The sequence below is a fragment of the Callorhinus ursinus genome, unplaced genomic scaffold (assembly GCF_003265705.2).
Source record: "Callorhinus ursinus isolate GAN/ISIS: 27379988/994484 unplaced genomic scaffold, GSC_fseal_2.0 scaffold43, whole genome shotgun sequence".
Classification (NCBI taxonomy): domain Eukaryota; kingdom Metazoa; phylum Chordata; class Mammalia; order Carnivora; family Otariidae; genus Callorhinus; species Callorhinus ursinus.
The window spans coordinates 12,854,665-12,875,161 of NW_027397105.1; the positions used below are offsets into that span (position 1 = coordinate 12,854,665).

General features: G+C 39.6%; 1 protein-coding gene across 4 annotated transcripts in view; it reads left to right on the top strand.

The window, feature by feature from the left end:
* DHRS7B (dehydrogenase/reductase 7B) overlaps positions 1–20,497 on the top strand; it is a 60,058-nt gene that overhangs the window by 15,443 nt on the left and 24,118 nt on the right. The window contains exon 1 of one of the 4 annotated variants that reach the window (XM_073881829.1): positions 17,011–17,246. The exons of 2 other annotated variants lie outside the window; for them this stretch is intronic. The gene's annotated coding sequence lies outside the window, so the exon portion shown is untranslated. Of the gene's footprint in view, positions 1–17,010; positions 17,247–19,275; positions 19,298–20,497 lie in introns of those variants that run through there. One more of the 4 variants, XM_025864074.2, reaches the window with a different exon arrangement.

The following is a 20,497-nucleotide window of genomic DNA, read 5'->3' on the forward strand; positions in this document are numbered from 1 at the left end:
AATTATCTGATAATTATCAGATCAAATTCTCTGATAATTTGAAAACTATGATTAATATGCTAAGGAGTTTAAAAGAAAAAAAATAGACAACATGCAAGAACAGATGGATAATATAAGCAGAGAGAAAATCTAGGAAAAAATAAAAAAGAAATGCCAGAGATAGAAAACACTCTAAGAGAAATGAATGTCTTTGATGGGCATGGCTGAGGAAAGAATCTCTGAGCTTGAGCATATGACAGAAGGAACTTTCTGTTCTATTCCTTTCAGTTCCTTTCTTCCCAAAACAAAAGCAAAAAGAAAGAGATATAGAAGAACTGTGAAACGACTACAAAAGATGTAATATATACATAATGGGAATATCAGAAGGAAAAGAAAAAGAATCAGAAACAATATTTGAAGCAATAATGATAGAGAATGTCCCCAAATTAATCGGAGACACCAAACCACAGATCCAGGAAGCTCAGGGAATACCAAGTAAGGTAATGCCAAGATAATCTCACAACACCTAGGCATACTGTTGTTAAACTTCAGAAAATCAAAAATAAGAAAAAAAATCTTGGAAGAAGCAAAAAACCACCCCCCACACAAAAAAACTTACCATAGAGGAACAAAGATAATACATCTGATTTCTCTTCAGAAACCATGTAAGCAAAAACAGAATAGTGTGAAATTTCCAAAATGTTAAGAGAAAAAAGCCTAGAAATTTTAAACAAAATTTTTAAATTTTTATTATTTTTTAAGTAATCTCTACACCCAACATGGGTCTCAAACTCACAACCTGGAGATCAGGAGTCACATGCTCCACTAACTGAGCCAGCCAGGTGCCTCAAAAAGCCTAGAATTCTATACCCTGGGAAGTTATCTTTCAAAAGTGAGGGAGAAATAGACTTCTCAGACAAACAAAAATTGAGGGAATTTGTTGTCAGTAGACTTGCCTTGCAAGAAATGTTAAAAGAAGTTCTTCAGAGAAGGAAAATGGTATAGGTCAGCAAGTCATATCTACATAAAAGAAGAAAGAGCATTAGTGAAAGTAAAATAAAAACTTTAATTTTCCTCTTAATTAGCCTAACAGGTAACAGTTTGCTCAGAATAATGGAAAAATGTATCAGTTTGTGTGTATATGCGTATGTATACGTGAAATGAATGACAGCAATGATAGATGGAAGAAAGGAATTAATATTTTGTCACTTGCATTATCTGTGAAGTGGTATAGTGTTAATTGAAAATGGGCTTGGATTAGTTATAAATATGCTGCATTCTGTAAGGCAACCACTAAAAAAAGTTTAAAAAGAAGTATAATTGATATTCTAAAAAAGAGAAAATGGAACCATATAAATGCTCAGTTAAACTCCAGAAGGTAGAAAAAGTGTGGAAGACAAAAATAGGAGCAAAGAATGATGACAACAAAGAGAAAACAGTAACAAATATGGTAGATACTAATCTAACTATATAAATAATCACTCTAAAGGTCAGTGGTCTATATATACCAATTATAAGAAATTTTCAGGGTGGATCAAAAAACAAGACCCAACAATACGTTGTCTACAAGAAACCTATTTTAAATATAAAGACATATAGATTAAAATAAAGGGTTGGAGAGAGATATATCATGCTAACACTAATGAAAAGAAAGCAGGAGTAGCTATATTAATTTTAGAGCAGACTTCAGGGTAAGGACAGTGATCAGGAATAAAGAGGGCCATTACATAATGATAAGGGGAGTAAAAAATACTCCCAAAAGACATAACATTCCTTAATGTGTATGCACCTAACTACAGTGTGTCAAGGTACATGTGGCAAAAACTGGTAGAATTACTAAGACAAATAGATGAATCCACTATTGTAATTGGAGACCTAATACCTCTCTGTCAGAAATGAACATAATTCACCAGGCAGAACATCAGTAAGAACATACTTGAAGTTAACAGCACCATCAATCAACTGGATATAATTAACATCAGAAGGAAAAGAATATTTCATCCAACAACAGCAAATTACAAATTATTCTCAAGTTCACATGGAACATTCACCAAGATAGATAGATCATATTCTGGGCCATAAAACACAATAAACTTAAAAGAATAGAAATCATATATTGTCTGCCTTTGGGCCACATTGGAATTAAAGTAGAAGTCAGTAACAGAAAGGTAGTTGGAAAATGCCCTAAAATGCGTGGAAGATTGAATGACACACTTCTAAATAACACGGGGGTCAAAGAAGAAATCTGAAATTTAAAAATATTTTGAACTAAAGGGAAATGAAAATCCAATTTATCAGAATATGTGGAATGTAGTGAAAACTATGCTAGAAATTTATAGCATCGAATGCATATATTAGAAAAAAAAGAAAAATCCCAAATTAGAAATTTAAGCTTCTACCTTAGGAAAAAGAACAAATTAAATCAAAAGTAAGCAGAATAATAATGCTAATTGGAGTAGAAATCAGTGAAATTGAAAAATTGGAATTGGTAAAATCAAAACCAAAAGCTGATTTTTTTTTGAAGAGATTAATAAAATTGATAAGCCTCTGGCCAGGCTAACTAGGAAAAGGATATAAAAAAGACATTGCTAATATCAAAAGAGAAAGAGGAGACATTACTACAGATCCCATGGACATGATACTAAAGGAATATGAACAATTCTATGCCCACAAATTTGATAACCTAGATGAAATTGACCAATTCTTTGAAAGACACAATGTGTCAAACTCATACAAGAGGAAATAGACAATCTGAATAGGCCTATATCTGTGAAAGAAATGGGATTAATAATTAATGTTCCAAAGTAGAAAGCACCAGACCTGAATGAGTTCACTGGTGAATTCTGCTAAACATTTAAGTAAGAAATTATGCCAATTCTCTATAATCTCTTACAGAAGATGGAAATAGAGGGAATGCTTCCTTACTCATTCTGTGAGGCCAATATTACTCTGATACCCAAACTGGACAAAGAGATTACAAGAAAATAAAAGTACAGACCAATATTTCTCATGAACATATATGCAAAATTCCTCAACAAAATATTACCACATCGAATCAAGCATTGTATAAAATGAATTATACACCATGACCAAGTGGAATTTATCTCAGCATATAAGGCTGGTTGAACATTCAAAAATCAATATAACCCATCACATTAACATACTAAAGAAGAAAAATTATGTGACCATATCAATGGATGCAGAAAAAGCAGTTGACAAAATCCAGTACCCATTCATGATTAAAAATAACAACAACAACGACAAAAACCAACTCTCAGCAAACTGGTAATAGAAGAGAACTTCCTCAATTTGACAAAGAACATTTACAATCAACCTACAGCCAACATCAGCCTACTTAATAGTGAGAAACTCAAAGCTTCCCTACTGAGATTAGGAAAAAGGCAATGCTCTTCTCACCACTGCTTTTCAACAGAGTACTGGAAGTCCTAACTTATATAATGAGAAAGGGAAGCAAAAAGTATACCGTTTGGGAAGGAAGAAATAAAACTGTCTTTTTTTTTTTTTTTTTTTGGGCAGATGATATTATTGTCTTTGTTGAAAACCCAAAAAAATAAAAAAAAAAAAAAAAACAAAAAAAAACTCCTGGAATTAATAAGCAATTATAGCTAGGATATAGGATACAAAGTTAGTATATAAAAGTCAATCGCTTTCCTATATGCCAGCAATGAACAAGTGGAATTTGAAATTAAAGACAATATTATTTCTTTTTTTTTTAAGGTTTTATTTATTCACTTGAGACACAGAGATACAGAGAGAGAAAGCATGAGCAGGGAGAGAGGCAGAGGGAGAAGCAGGCTCCCCGCCGAGCCAGGAGCCCCATATGGGGCTTGATCCCATGACCCTGGGATCATGACCTGAGCTGAAGGCAGACGCTTAACCATCTGAGCCACCCAGGTGCCCCTAAAGACAATATTATTTCTGTTAGCATCCACCCCAACAAAAATAGTGAGATATTCCATGTTCACGGATAGAATGACTCAATATTGTCAAGATGTCAGTCCTCAGCTTGATCTATGATTTCAACATAATCTCAATAAAAATCTCAGCAAGTTATCTTGTGGATATTGACAAACTGGTTCTAAAATTTATATGGAGAGAGAAAAGACCCAGAATAGCTGACTTGATAATTGAAGAACAAAGTTGGAAGATGCAACCTCAAGACTGACTGTAAAGCTACACTAATCAAGACAATATGGTATTGGTGCAAGAACAGAAAAACAGATCAATGGAACAGAATAGGGAGCCCAGAAATAGACCCACAAAGCTCTAGTCAGTTGATCGTTGACAAAGGAGCAAAGGCAATATAATGGAGCAAAGAAAGTTCTTTCAACAAATGATGCTGGAACAACTGCACACCCATAGCCCCCCAAAATGAAGCTAGACACAGATCTTACACCCTTTACAAAAATTAAGTCAGACTGGATCACAGACTTAAATGTAAAACACAAAGCTATAAAACGAGAATATAATGTTGGAGAAAACCTTCGTAATTTGGGGTATACTGATGCCTCTTTAGATACAACACCAAAGACATGATCCATGAAAGAAATACTTGATAACCTAGACTTCATTAGAATTAAAAACTTCTGCTCTGGAAGAAACTGTCAAGAAAACGAGAAGACAAGCCACAGACTGGGAGAAAATATTTGTAAAAGACATATCTGATCAAACACGGCTATCCAAAATATACAAAGAACTCTTAATTTAAAACTCAATAGTAAGAAAATGAACAGCTGAAAAGTGGAGCAGAAGACTGACAGACACCTTAGAAAGAAGATATGCAGATGGTAAGTAACCATGAAAAGATGTTCAACATCCTATGTCTCTGGAGAATGGCAAATTCAAACAACAGTGAGATATCAATACACACCTATTAGAAAGGCCAACATCCAGAACACTGACACCACCAAATGCTGGCAAGGATGTGTAGCAACAAGAACTCTCGTTTATTGCTGGTAGGAATGCAAAATGTCACAGCCACTTTGGAAGACAGTTTGGCAGTTTCTTACAAAATTAAACATACTCTTATCGTATGACCCAGCAATTGCACTCCTTGGTATTTACCCAAATAAATTGAAAACTTTTATGTCCACACAAAAACCTGGAAACGGGTGTTTTTAGCATATTTATTCACAATTGCCACAACCTGCAGGCAATCTAGATGCCCTTCATTAGGCAAATAAACTATGGTACATCCAGGAATATTATGTATATTTTCTTGTGCTACAAGAAAATGTTATTCAATGTGTGAAGGAAATGAGCTATCAAACCATGAGGAGACATGGAGGAACCTTAAATGCATATTACTAAGTGAAAGAAGCCACTCTGAAATGGTTGTATACTGTGTGATTCCAACTATCTGACATTCTGGAAAAGGCAAAACTATGGAGACAGTAGAAATATCTGTGGTTGCCAGGAGTTGGGGGAGCAGGAAGGGATGAATCAACAGGCACAGAGATTATTTAAGGCAGTGAAACTATTCTATATGATACTACAGTGGTGGGCATATGTCATTATACATTTTTCAAAACCCATGGAATGTGCACCGTCAGTAAACCATAACATAAACTATGGACTTTGGTTGATAATGAGGAGTCAACATAGGTTCATCAGTTGTAACATTTACCACCATGATGGGGGATGCTGACAGTGTGGGAGGTTGTGCACCTGTAAGGAGAAAGGGTATAAGAGAACTGTACTTTCCGCTCAGTTTTGCTGTGCATCTAACATAGCTCTAAAAAATACAGTGTATTAATAACTGAAAAAAGAATGCTTATCACAGAACGTGGAGTTCCAATGTTCAGCGGAAAAACTGTCAACACCAAATTCTGTATTAAATATTATATCTAAAACTATCCTTCAAAAACGAAAGTAGAATATATTCTCGCGTAAACAAAGATGAGGTAATCTCTTGATTACAGACTTATCTTTCAAGAAATACTCAGGGATCCTTTAGGCTAAAAGGAAATGACTCCAGACTATATGTTGTATCTGCAGGTAGAAATAAAGAGCCCTGGAAATGATTAACTCGTGGGTAGCTATAAAAGACTGTAAATATGTTTTCTCTTAATTTGTGGAAAAGTCATAAGATCGTATTAAAGCAGTAATAATTATTAACACTGTTGGGTTGACATGTTTAGATGTAATCTGTATGATAATAAATTCACAAAGAAAGAATAGCCAGAATGGGGTGTTTGAGGTGAAGATTCTAAAGGGCTGCTGTTTGACTATGGGAGTGGCCGAAGTAGGGTGGAGGATAAGACAATGGAGGACAGGTCACGGAACTGTGGCGTAGGTAGGAGCACCCCTGTGTATGTAAAATCTCCAAGAATTCTAATGACAGGAAATGTGCTGGAGAGAGTAACAGTGAGTAGCTAAAAATCTTTTTAAGTAATGCTGGGGTGTGGGGGTGGTGGTGACCAAGAGGAAAGCAGGTGCTTATGATGCAGTGTGTGACATCCTCTGACAAGGAAGAGGCACAGCTGGGCAGTTTTAGGGAGAAAGGGAGGAATAGTGAGGAGCAAAGACGGCCGCACCGTACCTTCGAGTGAGTTTGTGAGGGGGATGGGGGAGAAGACAGCCACCACTGCAGAGGTCTGCAGGGGAATCTGTCCTCAGGAGGAGCCGGACATCGTTGGAACAGGAAGGTGAAGGGGCTGTCCAGCGTAGAAGATAGGAGTTGAAGATGCATGATTTCGCTGATGACTGACCAAGAGGACCTCGGGTTAATATGGGGAAGGGTGGGAGGTGGGGTCAGAAAAGGGAGTGTGCAGAGTGCTTTAGGAGCCTGGGGATGTCTCAAGAGACCTGGACTTCCTGTGGTGACTGATGTAAACAGATAAAAATTATGATGAGATTGGTCCCAGTGGTTTCCGGGCAGAGGGGGGGGGGGGGGTTGGGCATTGGGGTAAGGGGGGGGGCGGAGGGCCTCTTCTGGACTCCTGTAGATGAAATCTAGAAAAAAAGCAGTTACCCCTGACCCTGTGAATGGAAGTTGGCAGAGAGCCCTTGTTACCCACAGAGTGGCACATCTCTGTTGATAGACAATTACAGAGATCTTCAGGGGCTTCTAACTTTAGTATCTAGTAAAATCATCGGAGGAGGGGCACCTGGGTGGCTCAGATGGTTAAGCATCTGCCTTCGGCTCCGGTCATGATCCCAGGGTCCTGGAATTGAGCCCTACATCGGGCTCCCTGCTTGGCGGGGAGCCTGCCTCTCCCTCTCCCTCTACTGTTCCCCCTGCTTGTGCTCTCTGGCTCTCTCTGTCAAATAAATAAATAAAATATTTTTAAAAAATCATCGAAGGAGGGCATTAAGAGTCCAGATTCCTAGGTCTCACCTTTTCTGGTATATTTCAAAGGTCTTCACTGGGTGGGGGCCCTGGAGCTGGATTTTAACAGGTGCTTCTAATGTAGGTAGTGATTAGACGAGGACGAGTAATGCAGCTTGGAGCCAGTTTGTTTGGAAAATACATCAGGAGGGGAAGCCTGGAAAAGTCTGATGATTTACTCTGTAGTCACCTGGTCTCAAGTCCCAGGAAAGGTCCAAAGCAAGACCCCACACAGATGCCACTGTAACTTAACATTGGTCAGTTTGTCCCTTTTGGTGTTCTAGTTGGTGGTATTTATTAGCTACTTTTATTTCACAAAGTTGATACTTTCAGTGTAGCTAATTGTTTACTTTTCCAACTCCATTTTGGCAAAGTTGAGAGTGAAGTAGAAATTATGGAAATGCTCAAAGATAGACAAAACTTGAATAGTACAGTGAACCCCTATATACCCTGTACCCAACCTCAGCAACCATCAGCATTTTGCCGTGGAAGGAAAGAGACTTCACTGTTTCATTTCTTGACTCCTAAAATTGTCTCTAAAATTTGTTTGCTTTTACCTCATTCTGTGGTTAAGCTTATTAACTTTTATATCACCAGGAAAAAAAAAAGCTTCATTATGTAACAGTGTATATTTTAATGCAGTGTAAGAGATAGCCCTTGTACTGTTACACACTCACAACAAATACAGTGAATGTATAAAGGAAGTTTTCAATTGCAAGTGTTTTTCCTTTTAATATATATTCTGGAATTTGTCAAATATATATTTTTTAAGCCTGAAGGGCTCTGAGAGAGAAATAAGAGGGAAAATATGTTTGGGGAAAGGTGGGAAATCTAAGAGTGGTTGAAATAAAATTTTTTGACTCCCTACTGTGGGCCTGTCCTGAGGAGACATGGCTATGTCTCAGGGAGCAATTTGCTAGGACACTGAAAATAAAGTGATCAGGCACTCGCTAGGCTATTTTTAAACAAAAGCTTAGAAGTTGGCGATGGAAAACCCCTCTCAGGTTATACTGCTTTCCTTCTGCTTTTGCCCTTTCAGTTTGTAAAATTCCTTCCTTTATGTTTTCTGGCATAAAAGTCAGTGCACTACAAGTTTTAAGTACAAACATTGTAAAAACTGCTTCAGAATAAAGGGCATTTCCTAGTTAAATTTCACAATAATGTTTTTCAGTTCTAAAAATAACTTGGAATTCAGGGTGAAGCATCATCCTAAACTAATTACAGTAAGGCAGATTGTCTAAGAGAGACAGTGAACAGGGGCAGATGATTTATCTAAATCCATGAGGAAACTAAGACAGTCATTTGTTAGAATTTAAGATAATCTGATTTCAGCCATGAGCGTACATGAAATTGGGCAGCATTTAGTGTTTAATCCTTTGTGAATGACATACTTATTTTTTCTTTTTGTGATAAAATACACACAATAAAGTTTACCATCTTTTTTTTTTTTTAAGATTTTATTTTTAAGTAATCTCTACACCCAACACGGGGCTCGAACTCAAAACCCTGAGATCAAGAGTCACATGCTTCACTGACTGAGCCAGCCAGGTGCCCCACAAAGTTTACCATTTAACCGTTTTGAAGCGTACAGCTCAGTGGTGTTAGATACATTCGTAGTGTTGTGCCTCCATCACTATCATACATCTCCAAAACTCTTTTATCTTGCAAACCTGGAACTCTGTACCCAATAAAATATAACTCCCATCCCTTCCTGCTCCCACCCCAGCCCCTGGCAACTGCAATTCTACTTTTTGTCTCTTAAGTATTTGACTGCTCTAAATATTTCATATAAGTGGAATCATAAAGTACTTGTCCTCTTGTGACTGGCTTATTTCACTTACCCATTATGTCTGCAAGGTTCATCCATGTTGTAGCATATAGCAGAATTTCCTTCCTTTTTAAGACTGAATAATATTCTTTTGTGTATATGCTCTCTTTTGCTTATCGTTCATTGGTTGATGGACACTTTGGTTGCTTCCATGTTTTATCTATGGTGAATATATGCTTCTATGAGCATGGTGTGCACATATCTCTTTGAACCCTGTTTTCCGTTTTTTGGAGTATACATCCAGAAGTGAAATTGCTAGATCATATGGTAATTCTATTTTTAATTTTTCGAGGAACCTTTATACTGTTTTTTTCAGCATCTCTACTATTTTACATTCCCACCCACAGTGCACAAGGGTTTCAATTTCTCTGCATCCTCCCAAACACTTGTTATGTTTTGCTTTTTTGGTAGTAGTCATCCTAAAGGATGTGAGGTAGTATCTCATAGTTTTCATTTGCATTTCACCAGTAGGTAGTGATCTTGAGCATCCTTTCATGTACTTATTGGCCATTTGTGTGCCTCCTGTTGAGAGATGTCTATTCAAGTCCTTTGCCCACTTTTGAGTCGGGTTGTTTGTTTTTGTTTTGTTTTTGAGTTCTATGAGTTTTCTATATATTCTGGATATTGATCCCTTATTAGATATATAATTTAAAAATAGTTTCTCCTATTCTGTAAGTTGCCTTTTTATTCTGTGGATAGTGTCCTTTAATGCACAAATTTTTTAAATTTTCATGAAGTTCGGTTTGTCTACCTTTTCTTTTGTTGTCTGTGCCTTTGGAGTCATATCCTAGAAATCGTTGCTAAATCCAATGTTGTGAAGCTTTTGCCCTATGTTTTCTTCAAAGAGTTTTATTGTTTGAGGTCTTACAATTAGGTCCTTGACCCATTTTGAGGTAACTTTTGTATAAGGTAAGGGTCCGGCTTTGTTCTTTTGCATGTGGATATCCAGCACCATCTGTTGAAAAGACTGTCCTTTCCCCATTGAATGATCTTGGTACCCTTGTCAGAAATCATTTGACCACATATAGAAGGGTTTATTTCTGGACTTACTGTTGTGTTCCACTGGTCTATATGTCTGTCTTTATGCCCAAAACACACTGTTTTGATTACTGTAGCTTTGTAGGAAGTTTCAAAGTTGGGAAATAGGAGTCTTCCGGCTTTGTTCTTTTCAAGATTGTTTTTGGCTATTTGGAGACATTTGAGATTCCATATGAATTTTAGGATGAGTTTTCCTGTTTCTGCAAAATGTCTCTGGGATTTTGATAGGGATTGCATTGAATCTGTAGAGCACGTTGGGTAGTATTGACATTTTAATAATATTAAGTGTTCCACTCCGTGAATATGGGATGTGTTTCCGTTTACTTATGTCTTGTTTAATTTCTTTCAGGAGTATTTTGTAGTTTTCGTTTTACAAGTCTTTACCTCCTTGGTTAAGTTACTAAGTATTTAATTTTTTCAGCTGTATTGTAAGTGGAATTGTTTTTGTAATTTCCTTCTCAGATTGGTCATTTTTTGCACATAGAAATACCAACTGATTTTTGTATGTGGACTTTGTATTTTGCTACTTTGCTGTATTTATCTATTCTCACACCTTTTTGTGTAGTCTTTAGGGTTTCCTATGTATAAGATCATATCATCTGCAAATGGAGATCATTTTACTTACTTCTTTCCAATTTAGATGCCTTTTATTAACTTGCCTTATTCCAATATTGCATTTTAGGGACATCTCCCATTTGGTCATTTTTTTTAATATGCTGCTGAGTTCAGTTTGTTATTTTGTTGAGGATTTTTGCATCAGTTTTCAAAAGGGCTGTTGGTCTGTAGTTGTTTTTTTGTTTTTTTCTTGGTATCAGGGTAGTGCTGATCTCTTTGAATGAGTTAGGAAGTATTCTCTATAATTTTTTGGAAAAGTTTAAGAAGGCATGGTATTAGTTCTTCTTTAAAGGTTTGGTAGGATTCATTAGTAAATCCACTGGATCTGGGACTTTTTTCTTTTTCTTTTTTTAGAGGTGGGGGGCATGCACAAGCAGCAGGGAGAGGTAAAGGGAGAGAGAGAGAATCTTAAGCAGGCTCTACACTGAGTGTGGAACCTGACATGGGGCACAGTCTCATGACCCTGAGATCATGACCTGAGCCAAAATCAAGAGTTGGATGCTCAGCTGACTGAGCCACCCATGTGCCTCCAGGACTTTCCTTTGCTGACATTTTTTATTATGGATTCAGTCTCTTTAGTAGTTATTGGTCTATTCAGATGTTCTGTATCTTAGTGATTAAGTTTTGGTAGGTTTTGTGTTTCTAGGAATATGTCGATTTCATCTAGGTTATCCAATTTGTTGGTGTATAATGTTCATAGTACTCTCATAATCCTTTTTATTTCTGTAGAGTCAGTAGTAACATCCTCACTTTCTTTTCTGAACTTAGTAATTTGTCTTTTTTTCCTCTCTTTTTTAGTCCATCTAGCTAAAGGTTTGTCAATTTTGTTGACCTTTTCAAAGCATCAACTTTTGGTTTCATTGATTTCTTTTTCTATTCTGTTTCATTTATCTCTGTTCTAATCTTTTTTTAAAATAGATTTTATTTATTTATTTGCCAGAGAGAGAGAGCACAAGCAGGGGAAGTGATAGGCAGAGGGAGAAGCAGGCTCGCTGCCGAGCAAGGAGTCCGATGTGGGGCTCGATCCCAGGACCCTGGGATCATGACCTGAGCTGAAGGCAGGCACTTAACTGACTGAGCCACCCAGGCATCGCTCTGCTAGCTTTGACTTTAGTTTGTTCTTTTTCTAGTTTTTTAAATTGTGGAATTAGGTCATTGAGATCTTTCTTGTTTTATAATATACATATTTATAGCTATGAATTTCCCCCTTAGCACTCTTTTTGTTATATACCGTAAGTTTGGTGTATTATATTTTTCTTTTTATTTATCTCTAAGTATTTTCTAATATCTCTTGTTATTGATTTTCAACTATATCCTATTGTGGTCACAGAAGGTAGTTTGTATGATATCTGTCTTTTATTTTATTTTATTTATTTTTTAATAGTATCTCTTTATTTTTAAAGATTTTATTTATTATTTATTTATTTGAGAGAGAGAGAATGAGAGACAGAGAGCACAAGAGGGAAGAGGGTCAGAGGGAGAAGCACACTCCCCGCCGAGCAGGGAGCCCGATGCGGGACTCGATCCCGGGACTCCAGGATCATGACCTGAGCCGAAGGCAGTCGCTTAACCAACTGAGCCACCCAGGCGCCCGATATCTGTCTTTTAAATATTGACACTAATTTGAGAACTTGTGGCCTAACATATGTATATCCTGGAAATCGTCCCATGTGTAGTTCAGAACAATGTGTATGCTGTTGTTGTTGGATAGTGTTTTATATGTCTGTTAGACCTAGTTGGTTTATTGTGTTAAGTCCTTTATTTCCTTATTTTGGTTGTTCTTTCCATTATTATGAGTGGGATATTGAAGTCTCCAACTACTCTTATAGGACTGTTTTGCCTTCAGATCTGTCAGTTTTTACTTCACATATTTAAAGTCCATTTTGTCTGATACTAGTGTAGCTACCCCTGCCCTCTCTTACTGTTTGCACGGAGTATCTTTTTCCATCCTTTCACTTTCAACCTGTTTGTGTCTTTGGATCTCAAGTGAGTCTCTTGTAGGCAGCATATAGTTGATCATGTGATTTTTATCTATTCTGCCAAATTCTGTCCTTTGCAGAGTTTAATCCATTTATGTTTAAAGTAATTACGGGTAAGGAAGGACTTACTTCTACAGTTGTGCTATTTGTTCTCTGCTTCCCCCCGCCATTTCCTTTATTATTGTCTTTTACATTTAGTTGATTTTTTTGTAGTGAAATGTTTTGATTCTCTTTTCATTTCCTTTTGTGTATGTTCTATAGTTATTTTCTTTGTGGTTACCATCAGGATTGTTTAACATCCTAATGTTATAACATTGTAATTTGACTTTATACCAGCTTAACTTCAATAACAGACAAAAATTCTCCTTTTACAGCTCTGTCTCCATCCCTTTGGTTGTTGATATCACAAAATTACGTCTTTATACATTGTGTGCCCCAAAGGCTAAACTAATAATAATTTTAAATGCAATAGTCTCCTAAATTATGGGAAATGGGGTCTGTGGGTGGCTTAGTTGGTTGAGTGTCTGCCTTCCGCTTGGGTCATATCTCAGGGTTCTGGGATCGAGCCCCATGTTGGGCTCCCTGCTCAGTGGGGAGCCTGCTTCTCCCTCTGCTTCTCCCCCCGACTTGTGCACTCACACTCTCTCTCAAATAAAAATCTTTAAAAGAAATTATGTAGGAAAAAAGATTTGGAGTTACAGACCAAAGTTACAATAATATTAGCTTTTAAACTAAAAATTGGTTTTTAAAAATGAGTTAGTCTTTTAAATATGTAGAAAACAAAGTGGAGTTACAAACTGTTGTTATAATAATTCTAGTATTTATATTTTTGCATGTATTTACCTTTATTGAAATCTTTATTTCTCCACATGGCTTGGAGCTACTGTCTAGTGTCTTTTCATTTCACCTTGTAGGACTCCCGTGACATTTCTTGCAGAGCAGATGTAGTGATCAGCTATCTTAGCTTTTGTTTATCTGGGAATGTCTTAATTTTTCCCTCACTTTTGAAGGACAGTTTTGCCAGATACAAGATTTTTGGTTGACAGTTTTTTCTTTTAGCACTTTGAATATATTGTCCACTGCCTTATATGTGATGAGAAATGTGTTGATAATCTTATTGAGATCTCTTGTGTGTGACAAGTCACTTTTCCAGCTTTCAAGGTTCTCTGTATTTGCCTTTAGAAAGTTTGATTTTAATATGTCTTGGTATGGGTCTCTTTGAGTTCATGTTACCTGGAGTTCATTGAGTTTTTTTTGTCTTTCAGCAAAGTTGAGAAGCTTTCAGCCACTAATTCAAGTATTCTCTCTGCCTCTCTCTCTGTCTCCTGTTTTTGAAGCTTCTACAATATATGCTGGTTGGCTTGATATGTCTTGTGGGTCCCTTACATTCTGTTCACTTTCATTTCAAGCTTTTTCCCTCATTTCTTAGATTCAGTACTTTCCATTGCCCTGTCTTCAGGTTCGCTGATTCTGTCATCTGCATGCTTAAATCTGCCTTTGAATCGCCATAGTGAATTTTTCATTTCTGTTATTCTTTTCAACTCCAGTGTTTCCTTTTGCTTTCTTTTTAGGTTTTCTGTCTCATTCTTGGTATTTCCATTCTTTTTATACATTATTTGCTTGATTTTCTCTAGGTCTGTCTTTAGTTTTCTGAGCAGCTTTAGACAGTTGTTTTAATATCTTGTCAGGCAAATCTGTAGTTCTTTCACAGGGACAGTTTCTTTGAATGGGCCATGGTTTCCTATTTGTTTGTATGCCTTTTGACTTTTTTCTTGAAAACTGGACATTTTAATCTAATAATATGGTAACTCTGGAATCAGATTTTCTCCATTCCCTAGTGTTTGCTGTTTTTTGTTAACTAACTAATTGGCATATTTATTTTTGTAGGCTGTCTTTGTGCCTAGGAGCAGTCTGATCTATGAACTTAATTAAGGTCTTCTCAGGTCTTTTCTGAGCATGTGCCTTTTCCTGGACATTCATGGTCACTTTCTAATCTTTCCCATGTATTCAATTGCTTTTGAATGTACTACTCTTTAATTACTGGCTCCTAAAAGGAGAAAAAGAGGGAAATGAAGGGAGGATAAAATGCTGCCAGCCCTGTAATTACCCTGGCAGCCACCTCATCCGGAGGTGGAGAGGCTTGCTACAATGGAGGGGGTGCAGCCACACTGGCTGCCCACCTCTGTCTGCACCTCTCTGATCAGAAGCAGCAATGAGCAGTCAGACACACATCCCTGATATTTAGAGGACAGGGTCTTTTTTGCCTCATTCCAGCAAGTTGCTGCAGCATGGCGGCCACATGTATGCCCCTGGGGTGGAGGTTGTGTAGCTACTACTGTGTTTGCAGCTGAAATTGACTGAAATTAACCACAACTTGCCAACTAGGCCTTCTCAGGGAACTTGCAAGCCTTCAGTAGACTCCAGAGCTCTAAAATATGCGGTTATACAGGACAGATTCTGTGAGTGCAATTATTGAGTAGGTAGGGAGATGGATTCGTGGTGCCTCCCATTCCTCCATTGTCTTAGAATCCTTTTGATGTGCATTTTATTTGCTTATCTTTTTTATTGTTTGTCTCTCCCATTGATATGTCATCTCCATGAGGACAACAGTTTGCTTACCATTTGCTCGTTGTACCACAAAACCTGGAACAATTGACACACAGTAGGTGCTCAGTAAATGTTTGTGTAGTAAATTTATACTACAGCAGGTATAGTGAGTAATTGTGCCCAAGTTTGAGTACAGTGTTTACTGTGTTTTCTTCTTGTTTCTGAAGCTGATACCTATGCACAGTTCCTATTACATACTCTGGTTTGGGTCCTGCCAGCTACTTTTCAACACCCTGGATTCTTGGAGCACCTGGTGGCACAGTTGGTTAAGTGTCCAACTCTTGGTATCAACTCGGGTTGTGAGATCGAGCCCCACTTTGGGCTCTATGCTCAATGTGGAGTCTGCTTGGGATTTTCTTTCTCCCTCTTCCTCTGTCCCTCCTGCTCATGGTTTCCCTCTCTCTCTCTCTCTCTCTCTCTCTCTCTCAATATAAAATAAATAAATCTTAAAAAAATTATACACACACCAGATTCCTGACTTTATATTTAGCTGGGTACCTTATCTGTCATATTCATTATTATATGTAATTTTTTATGGTAATAATGTAAAACTCAGGAGTCAGAAACTAGTAGCTGCCCTGGGCCAGGTTGTGTGTCTTGTGGCCAACATAGTGGTTTGAATTGTTTTGACTTTGAATTAAAGCTTCACGCGAGGCTTATCCTTTATACAGGCCACCACTGTGTGGTTTTACAATGATTGTTTCTTTCGTTATCACAATTCTAATCATTTAATTTTTGTGTTTCTTTGTTTATTATCAGTCTCCCCATCTAGGCTGTGAGCTCCACAAGGTCAGAAACCATGTCTACTTCATTCATCGCCTTACATCCCAGTCTTAGCCGAGTCTGGTACTGGATGGCATTTGATATATGAGGTGTGGCTATAAAGTCATACGTTTGGTCTTTTTACCAAATGTACTGAAACGCGACTGGCCCTTAACGAGGCCCGCCTGGCTGCCATGTTTAGTTCCTTTCCCAGCTCCTTTCTGGGGGCCACCTTTACTCCGTGAGTTTAGGAGTCAGGAGCATGTTTGTTCAGGATGTTAAAATGTACAAGGTGTTTCCTATGTGTCTTCTCATTGCAATAATCGCATAGTTGCAGGTCATGAGTAAATTTGCGCATGTCGTACAGCAAGTACACGACATGGTGGACTCGAACCCAGCCCCCCGAGTGCCACGTTGGTGTTTCTTCTGCCTCACCCCCACAGTGAGTGTACTGTCTGGTTTAGTCAGGGCCTCTTGTGTGTTTTCTAGGAAAGAGGGTGATACCACTCCTGCAACCTCCAGTAATACTTAATTCATTTTATAAAGCCTGTTAGACACCAAAATCGTTCTTCTGTGGCAGGGTGCTAGGTAGACATCGTAAGTGCTGTCTTTAGAAGCGGAGCTAGGACTTTGGCCCGTTGTAAACGATTCGGCTCTGGTGCCCCGCTCCTGTGTAGGTGCCTGCCCTGCAGGGTCTGGAGCTGTGCTGGCCCCTCTCTTCCCGCCCGCCCTGGCTGGGGCTGCTGTGTAGCATGTGCTCAGCGTCTCCCTGGAGAGCAGGCTTGCTTCAGCGTGGTTGCTCTTCCCAGGAGTGTACGCTCAGGAGCCTGGTCTGAAACAGTCTCGGGCCTTCCTTTTGGTTTTATCTTTACTAATGCCAGCCTGCATTCCTTTAAACCGGGGGCCCTAAGGCTGGCATCCCAAAATACACCATCCAGGCCGCTCCTCGCTGGCTTGTTCCGGCGCTCCAGGGAGGGCTTGCTGACCTGGAGGTGGCCTCTGGCCGTAGTCACTCTGCCCCAGGTCAAGAGACCAGAGAAGACGTTGGCACCGGGACCCACCACTGGCAAAGTAGCTGTTATCTGAGGTAGGATATTATTTATTCTTTCCAGTCAGAGACGGCCCTTAGCTGCTGCTTCTCATACACTTAAGACCCAAAGAGAGCAGGTTTACTCTGCTTTTCCTTTCTGAAAATAGATAGGTCTTTTCAGATATGGGTCATAAGCATGACCTAAAGCTTTTGTCACCTTTAACAGACCAGCTGTTAAGTGCTGGTCGTCACTTTCGAAATACAAGAGCGGTGTAGGTTTGTGAGAACGGGATCCTAACTGCTTTTGGGGATACTAAGCCACTCCTTGCTGCATGATTTCAGCAACCTGCCTTCCAGTTGGAATTCCTCTCTGCCCTTTAGCCTGATTCTCTTGTGCATAACATGACAAATTATTTCATGCCTGATCCTTCTTTCAGACCTGAAATCATTTTTATTCTTTAACTGCAGAGGGCTTTCGGCTACCCTCTGTTGATTTTCGAGTTTGGCTGTTAATGGTTTAATTTCTGTGTGTGGTTCTGAGTAGCTTCCCCACAACCTGTTTTTACGGATGGTTCCATTTACTTTATTTTTTTATAGTTGGTTGAGGGGAAAAAAGGAATCTTAGGAACAGATTCCATCAGAATTTTGGCTAAAGGATGAGGAATGAAATAACAGTAAAGTGACATTTCTGCTCAGAGTTGATTTCTTGAAGATAGTCTTGTTTCCAGTTTGAGGTTCTAAAAGCCCTTTTTTAAAGAACCTCTCAGTGGAATAAGGGAATAGCCGAATTTCAGAGTTGCAGTGAGACCCCATGAACTTTCTGGCTGTCCAGGCCCAAGTAACACCCATGAAGGGACTTTTCTACCCTTGATCCTCTTTTAACTTAGATCTAGAGCTCCGTAGTCTGTGGTATATGAAAATACAAGCAGACGAACTTAGTGTGTGAACGCCTGAACTCTCTAACTTCTTCACACCAGTTGATGTGGCTTATTAGCATAAGGTCATGCTTCAGGTCACTTCCCTGTCAATTAAGAGAGTAGACAGGACTGTGGGTGCCTACTTTTCTGTTAGGCGGTGTACTCGCACTTCTAGACCTTGTGTGATCTGTGGTTTCTACTTGAGGGGGGCTATCTCGCCTCCTTTTCTGACCTCACTCTCTTTGTGACTTGTCCTACTTTCTGCTGTAGCTCACAGTGATGCTGGGCTCTCCCCTCTATGTATGAGCTGATCTCCAAATGCTAGAAATCATGAGCTAGATTTTTTCCCCCCACTCCCTTTTTATACCGTCAATCTTGCCTTCCCGGTTCTGTCTGAAACTAGCAGTTAAGCATTTCGGTATAAAATGCAAAATTTGTAAACATACTGAAGTTCTTCGTCTATGCCATTTTCAAAGAAAACCGACCCCCTCTGACCTTGTTTTACATAGGAGATGTATTTCCTACTCTGGAAATGTGGCCAGTCAGGACACAATTCCTTTCTTCTACTTGGAAGCTTCTCTTTGCTTGGAGCATGCGCCCAGACACCACAGCAAAGCGCTGGGGCTGAGTTACCTCTGTGTCTTGCTGTCTCGGCCCCCCTCACTGCTGACGGTGAGACACAGAGGAGTTGACCCAGCCCAGCCAGCACTCAGAGGCCGGAGAGGCCTAGCAGCCCAGGGGCCCGGCAGTACGGCCCCGTGCACTGCAGAGTGCAGTCAAAAGGGGACGGTCTTTCAGAATTTTGAGAAACTCCCAGAAAGTTGGGATTGTCAATATGATCAGCTTCACCTGGTCAGGAAAGTGGCCTGAATACCTACCCTGGATACCGTAATGCTCTCAAATAAATGGCTTGCTCTGGAATGTCTTTTCCCACCATCATCATCCTGAGTTAGCTGGGCACAATTGGTGCTGATTTCTAATTTACTTTGCATTCTGATTCTGTTAATGACTTGCCAGACTGAATGCAGATGTGCGCTCTCCCTACAGAAAGCCGGCCCGTGGGCCGAGGATGGATCCCATTAACCTGGTGCCATATTTGCCTCAGGCAAAGTGGTCCCCAGGGCCAGGACACCAAGGCTGGCCAGCGATGTTGTGTCAGGTGCGCAAGGAATCCCAGAAGTGTACAAGACGGTGTGTAGTTCTCTCTCTTTTCTTCGTGTCCTAGACTGCTGGCTTGGGTTGTAAAACGGTGCATGAAAATGCAGTTTGTTGGCAGCTGTCGTTGTCTTCATGGGGGGGGAACCTTGCTAGGTGGGTTTGTTTTCATCCTGCTCCTCTCTGGGTGTGAAAAAAGGGGAGCAGGGACATTTGGGCACTTGTCTGCTCTCTCCTTGCTGTGTTGACCTCGATGACTGTTACGGTGGCTACATTTTCTGATACACACCTTGGCATATGGGATCCTGACCTCTGACAAAGTCAGGGTTCCTTTTTTCCTATTTGTTAATGTCATTAAACCAAAGGGTTTATGAAAGTATAAAAGTTTAACTCCAGCAAGCTCTATTTTTAATGAATTTCATTCATTTGGAAGAAACCAGTTTTCATCAACCGGGGACTCTTTCAGACAACCTTGGAAATCTGACTGCTGTGAAACTAATTCCTGGCCCAGGAGCTTAATTTAGTTAGTTCTGGGTCATGATGATGCCAACGGCAACTGCATTTACTGAGCACTTACACTTCTCTAGGGATTGCGCACACGTTTCCATGCATTAATTCAGCTGACCTCATAACAGATCTGTGAGGTGGAGACTCATATACCCTCATTTTACAGATGGGGAGATTGAGGCCCAGAGTGGGGAGGTCCCTTACCCAGGCTGATAAGGAAGTGGCTGAGCCCTGATGTGAACCCAGCCAGGCTGGCTCGAGGGGTCATCCTTGTTACCCCTGAAGTGCTGTCACTTTGCCGCAGCTAGTGTTTTCCACGTGGTCTCTGCAACCTCTGAATTTTGGGGGGCAGTGGGCTGCATATTGGTATATGACACCCCTGTAGCCTTCAGTGGAGTTCTGAAGGTCTGAAACGGGCAGGCTCCACAAGGCTCTGGTCTCCGGGAGCCTATGGAGGACTGTGCAGAGCTGTTTCCACCCAGCTGACTTAATGGAGCTCTGCGCCTCCATCCAGGGGTTGAGGCCTGTTGTCCCTTCGTGAGTCCCTTCTTCAACTCCCTGGTCATCCCGGGCACTGGCCAGGTCCCATGTAATTCTGAGCGAAGGAGGGTGGTCCACCTTGGGACCTGCCTGGTAGAAGGATGAGGGATTGCAGTGGGATAAAGCTCTTCCTAGACAGCCATCCTGCTCCGTTGAAAGCTCCCTACCCCCAAGTTCATTACATGAAAG